This window comes from Pseudophryne corroboree, chromosome 3 (assembly GCF_028390025.1).
Source record: "Pseudophryne corroboree isolate aPseCor3 chromosome 3, aPseCor3.hap2, whole genome shotgun sequence".
Classification (NCBI taxonomy): domain Eukaryota; kingdom Metazoa; phylum Chordata; class Amphibia; order Anura; family Myobatrachidae; genus Pseudophryne; species Pseudophryne corroboree.
This window is the reverse complement of record NC_086446.1, coordinates 508881348-508887610: the sequence shown is the minus strand read 5'-3', so window position 1 is coordinate 508887610 and position 6263 is coordinate 508881348. Positions and strand designations below refer to the sequence as shown.

Genomic DNA, 6263 nt, shown 5'->3' with positions numbered 1-6263 from the left:
TGAGTGTGATGCGAACGGTTTTGCAGCTGTCCGCTGACTGAGGAGATTTTTTGCACAATGTACCCATGCAATCGCACACTTGCATGAGGCGAATTTTCACTGCCCCTGGGCGGTGACTATCTGATCGCAGGACAGTGTAAATTGCAGCACAACGATCAGGTCTGAATTAGGCCCATAGTTGTTTAGTTTACTGTAATGTCTGCCATCTCTATATTATTGTTATTTACCAGCATGTAGCCATATTATTTTACCATTATTATACTGTACGTGCATGCAGACAGGGCCGTCTTAACAGCAGTGTAGGCCCCTGGGCAAAGCAATGCACTGGGGCCTCTACCCATCCTCCATCGGTAGGGGTGGGGGGTGCTATCAGCGGCAGCTTTGATGTCCCGCGGGCGGTAGGGGGTGTTCTGTCACTGTAATTTCTGCTAATTACTCCTTTACTGCAAAGATGGTGGGAGATGGGGCGGGAGGGAGAACACTGTAGAAGGGGGCATTGGGCTGAATGAAGGGGCCCCAGTACATGACTTACAGGGTGGTAGGGGTTTTTTAGTACTTAGGGGAGGGGTGGATAGTAGACTGGGATTAATATTCATAATTTTCCAGTGTGAGGGCAGCTTGCTTGACTGCAGATATCTTCATTTCCCGGAAATAGATTTCTTAGCTATCAATGGTACAGTATAAAAAACTTGAGAGTTCCACCTTTCAGCAGGTATTTAGGACTTGGTGATCAGACTTTAGGAGCTGCCCGGCCCTGTAGCAATCCACAGATGAAAATATAAAACTGCATACTAGGCCTGTGGAGTTGGAGCAGGGACCAGCTGCTGGAAGGCTAGGTTCTGGGCACAGTAGAGGCAAGGTGCCAGTGTCCACTGAAAGGGGAGAGTCAGTGGCGTAAGTTTGTCCCAGTCGCCCGGAGGCATGATAAATGTTGGTGCCCCCCTACATATACACGCACATACCATATGTAACTATCCGGCACTCAGGGTGAACAGTAGCAGCGTGCTCAGGTACCTTTCCCAACAGTAATATAGATACACATACAAAGTAGACGCACTCCAAGTCAGTCATTACAATAAAAACAGAAACCAGCATACCTTTATAGTACACCTACATCACTCCCTCACCCGCCAGTAGGTCTCGATGGAGATGCTTTGGCGCAGCGGTGTGCCGATAAATATAAAAAACACACAAACTCCTCATTCACTTAAAAGCACACACACGCCTCTTTCACTTAAACATACACACATGCCTCTTTCGTCGGGCAGCTCGGCGGTGGATCTGCCAGTGTGTAGGGCCCATCAGTTAAAGTGACCGCAGTTCAGTTGGTTCCCAGGATTGTAGCAGGCAGCAGTGAATGAGGCCAGTCCTGCTGTCTGTGTGGTCCTGCTCTCCCCCTAGCTCCAAACCACAATGGGCTGCCAGAGATTGTTACTAGAGAGGGGTGCATGCAGCAGCAAGGAACTTGCCATGAGGAGAGTATTTGTCTGCTACTCTAGGGGAGCTCACACGTATCACTGCTTCTGCGGATTAATTATTGCTGGCTCCGAACCATTGCAGTTGGAGGCACCGCCAGGCAGTGCCCCTCCTTAGCTAGTGCCTCGGGCAGGTTCCATCCTGGTCGATAAAGAGATACGCTCCTGGCACTAAATAACCTTCTCCCCCCTACTACACATTGCCCCCCCCCCCACTCAGGGGCAAACGTAGGATATGCAGGAGGGGGTTTCCAGAGGGGGGTGGAGCCAAGCATGGGGGTGGAGACTGTAGTGACCCAGTATATGCCAGGTCCATTAAACTAGCATAGAAAGAAAGGCCTACATGTGATGATAGATAGATAGATAGATAGATAGATAGATAGACAGACAGACAGACAGACAGACAGACAGACCAAATGTATTTTAAAATAGTCATAGAGCTATTCTAAAAATGTATTAGAAAACCATCACTGTATAGAAACATGACAATGCCAGGTGCTAGACCTTGAAGGGGTTAGCCAGATAAGGAAACCAATAAATATATATATATATTTATATATATATATAGAGAGAGAGAGATACTGGCGGCACTCCACGGGTTTTCAAGAAAAGACAGCTACACAAGCTTAATGTCAACGTTTCAGGTGCTGTTTATTCACACCTGAAACGTTGACATTAAGCTTGTGTAGCTGTCTTTTCTTGAAAACCCGTGGAGTGCCGCCAGTATCTCTCTCTCTGTGTTTGCTCCGTCTGGACCGTGGAGGGCACCCAGGTATTTAAAACGTTTGTTTGGAGTGCCGGTCATATTGGAACTATATATATATATATGCCATTCCATTGGATTAATCCCAATCTCTGCCTAATTGAACAAAAAGTGTCCTTTAATTAATAAAGGTTATTAAACGTTTTTTAATTAGGTATGGTCCTCGCTGTATCAATCAAGTCCCATTGAAATATTGAAACGTTGTTCATACATCTTTGAATGACCTTTTATGTGCTGACAATATGTTCTGAAATGAAGAGGTATGTTTTTCACAACCTGTGCTTTTTTGGTTCTCTTTTTTCCTCTTTCTTCATGTTATTTATTCTGTTTTCCTCCTCATGTTGCTATGTCATGTTCTTTTGATACCAATATGTCATGTTATATGTGAGTGTAAGATGCTTATTGCTATGTATTTGTTTTGACTTATTATTCTACAATTGTAGATTTTACCCCTGATGAAGTCTTGGAACAAGACGAAACGCGTTGGGTTATTTATCTATCTATTATCTGATGTTACCTCCGAATCTACAATAAGGAGAAGGAGGAAATCGTAGTGATATATCTACGCTTTTTCCTCATCACTACAAACTGATTGTTCAAATTGTGCGACAAATGTAAATGTATTAACTCTGTATACTTATGAACATTTGTGTCGGGTTTATATGTTGTTTTAATAAATTTTTATGTTAGTATTTGTTATCTGACGTAATTTATCCGGAGAGTACTGTAAGGGTCCGTTTTTAGGTAGGGCGTTGATATAACTCCCTTGGCGCCATCTCCTCTATTTCGTTTCATATTTTCACACATTTAGTTCCTCCTAACAGGGAACTTAGAGGATACAGGCAGCCATATAATTAATTAATTTTAGTGTTTTATTTGAAATAGCGCAGTGGGAGAGTAATTCTTGTCATATTTTGCATTTCTGTTAGCTACTCTCCATTTGCAGCTTAACAACATGCCGTTATTTAGTGACCGCAAAGGTAGAAGCTTAAAATGCAAAACAATTTTCTTAGAAGAAGGACAGGATATGGAGCAAATTGAGGAGGATGCAGATGAGTATTACCATCTACTCAATAAGATGGAGAAGTTGGCCACTAGAGAACTTAAAAGCTGGTACGACCTCATAACACTTGAAAAATATCTGGAAGTTGGACGTGTTCCAAGAGGTCTGAGGTTAAATAAAACTCCAATCATGGGATCTAACAATGAAGAGTTTAATAAAAATTGGAATAAAATATTGGATGATAGTGCGGCAAAATTAGTGGAACTTATTATATTAGAAAGAAAGAAAGAGTTGGACACTTTAGAGGTGGATCTCAATGAATTGGAGGTTATTTTGAATAAATTTAATGATGATGAGGATTTTAAGAGGGATGTTGTGGATCTTCAGCAGAAGTTGGACTCTCTTGAAAAAGAGATCATCACACGCAAACAAAAGAAGTTTGCGAGGGATAAATTAGATTATATAAATGGAAAGGTACATGATTGGAGTAGTAACGTCACTAATAAACCCTATCAAAGAGACTATCATGTCCAAGCTAGATGAAGAAAACTCACTGAGGATTATGATAATGAAGTATTCAGACGTGAATATGTTCCTAACTACCGTAATAGACAAGGTGAAAATTACTATACGAGAAGAAATTCCTATCGATCACCTAGACGTAGATATGGGACGAAACCATTATACCAACACCATCAATCCCCTGTGGGTAAACGCCGAAGACCCTCATACAACAATGGATATGAATTTCGTAGGTCTGTATCCCCCAAAGGAAGGACTTTTTTAGGGGAGAAAAAGAGGGGGGATCTACCACATTTTCAAGAACGAGAACATCTACATACCAGGTTGGATTCCCCTCAGGGGGTGAAAAGGCTTCTACACCCAGGAGAAGAGGAACAAGGGGTGGAAGAAAGGTCGCCCATCAAAAAAAGAAGAGCGATCAACTTCCTACGAGAAATGCCCAGTCCAGCATCATCAACCTTACTGAAAAGAAATTATCAGTCCCACAGACATCAGTACTGAATAAAGGTCTAAAATTTGCTCCCAACCAACATGTGGACAAGTTCAACTTATATGTTGATCTCAATAAATATGTCCGTAATTTAACCTTGAAGAGACACTATTTGAAAAACCCAGTGCCGAAATTGGACTTTGAACCAAGAAAAAACCCGTTAGTAGCACCACCTTCCAGGTACTACCCGGTGGAATCTAGAGGTAACCATATAGACTTCTTCTTTGACTCAGTCAAAGAAGATTTCAGGAAACTAAAAATCAAGGATGACAGATTCTGTGATAACCTTACTCCACAAGAGAGACTCGCGGTTAAACAACTCAAGAATAATGATGAAATAATCATAAAAACTGCAGATAAAGGAGGGGCGGTGGTACTACAAGAGAAGTCGGCATATGTCAAAGAGGCTTTGAGTCAAATTAATGATATTAGGACCTATGAACAGCTTATAGGTGATCCTACCGAAAAGTTTGTAGAGGATCTTTACGATCTTCTACATGCCGCTAAAAACAGAGGTATCCTGTGTAAGGAAGAATTCGAATATCTGTACAATAAGAAACCGAGGATTCCAGTTTTTTACCATCTGCCTAAAGTGCACAAGGGCACGATCCCTCCCCCAGGAAGACCCATAGTGGCAGGGGTTGATTCCTTGACATCCTGTTTGTCACATTATCTGGATTTAAAACTCCAACCATATGTAAAAAAACAACTGTCCTACTTGAAAGACTCCACCGGTCTACTGAATTCACTCAGGGACCTCCAATGGCAATCCACATACCGGTGGGTCACGGTGGATGTACAGGCACTTTATACATCCATCCCCCACGATAAAGGATGTGAAGCAGTGAGTAAGATCCTGATTTTAGACCATAATGTCAGCAGAGAAGAGAGAGATTTCCTTGTGGATAGTATTAGGTTTGTCCTTAACCATAATTATTTTGAATTTCAAGAAAAATACTATCTACAGAAACAGGGTACGGCGATGGGTACCAAGTTCGCCCCTTCATATGCAAACATCTATATGGACTGTTGGGAAAATGAAATTCTGTATGTGGATGGAGATTTTAGATGTACTAACATCAAATTCTACAAACGATACATTGACGACTTGATCTTCATCTGGGACGGTGAGGTTGAAACCCTGACGAGTTTTATATCTGACATTCAAATTAATCATTATAACCTCAAGTTTACTTACAAACAACACCCTGTAGCCATTGACTACCTGGATGTTCTTTTGAAAATTGAAGAAGATGGCTCTTTAAGTACTAAAACCTTTTTCAAGAAAACTGATGCCAATAGTTTCATTCCTTCCGACAGCTGCCACCTTTCCCGGTGGAAAACTGCGGTACCATATTCCCAATTTATACGGATTAGGAAAAACTGCAGCAGTATGGATGCATATTGGGAACAGTCATCATCATTAGTTCTTCAGTTCATAGATAGGGGTTACAGTGAAAAGACTCTACGAATAGACCAAGCCCGTGCTTCCGAAATTGACAGGAACAGCCTCTTTATGACGAGAGATCGTATACAGGATGGACACCGGGGAGAGAGACCATTTGTAACACAGTTCAATCAAGAAAACAAAACTATCAAACGTATTATGAATAAACACTGGCACCTTTTACTTAAAGATCCAGTTTTAGGGCCTCATCTACCCAGTAGACCAAGTATTGTCTTTAGGAGATCTAAGAACCTTAAAAGTATCCTTGCTCCTAGTCAATTACAGACAGAACATCGGAAAAAAGATGATAATTCCAACCAACACCCACTCATGAAGAGAGCAGGGCTGTTTCCCTGCAATAAGTGCAATTGTTGCCGCTTCATCGACAAAAAGAGTTTCTGCTGGAAAGATGAGACTAAAAGGGTTTTTAGACTAAAGTCCATTGTTACGTGCAATACCAATTACGTCATCTATAAGATAGATTGCAGTTGCAAACTCTCTTATATTGGTAAAACAAAGAGGTGTCTCAAAATTAGAATACAGGAACACTTACGAAACATCAA

General features: G+C 41.5%; 1 long non-coding RNA gene across 1 annotated transcript; it reads left to right on the top strand.

Moving 5' to 3' along the window:
• The first annotated feature begins 2425 nt into the window (after window positions 1-2425).
• LOC135057953 (uncharacterized) lies at window positions 2426-2930 on the top strand. Its single transcript, XR_010244488.1, has 2 exons — window positions 2426-2498; window positions 2682-2930. It is a non-coding gene; the product is annotated as an uncharacterized LOC135057953 (long non-coding RNA).
• Window positions 2931-6263: the final 3333 nt, after the last annotated feature.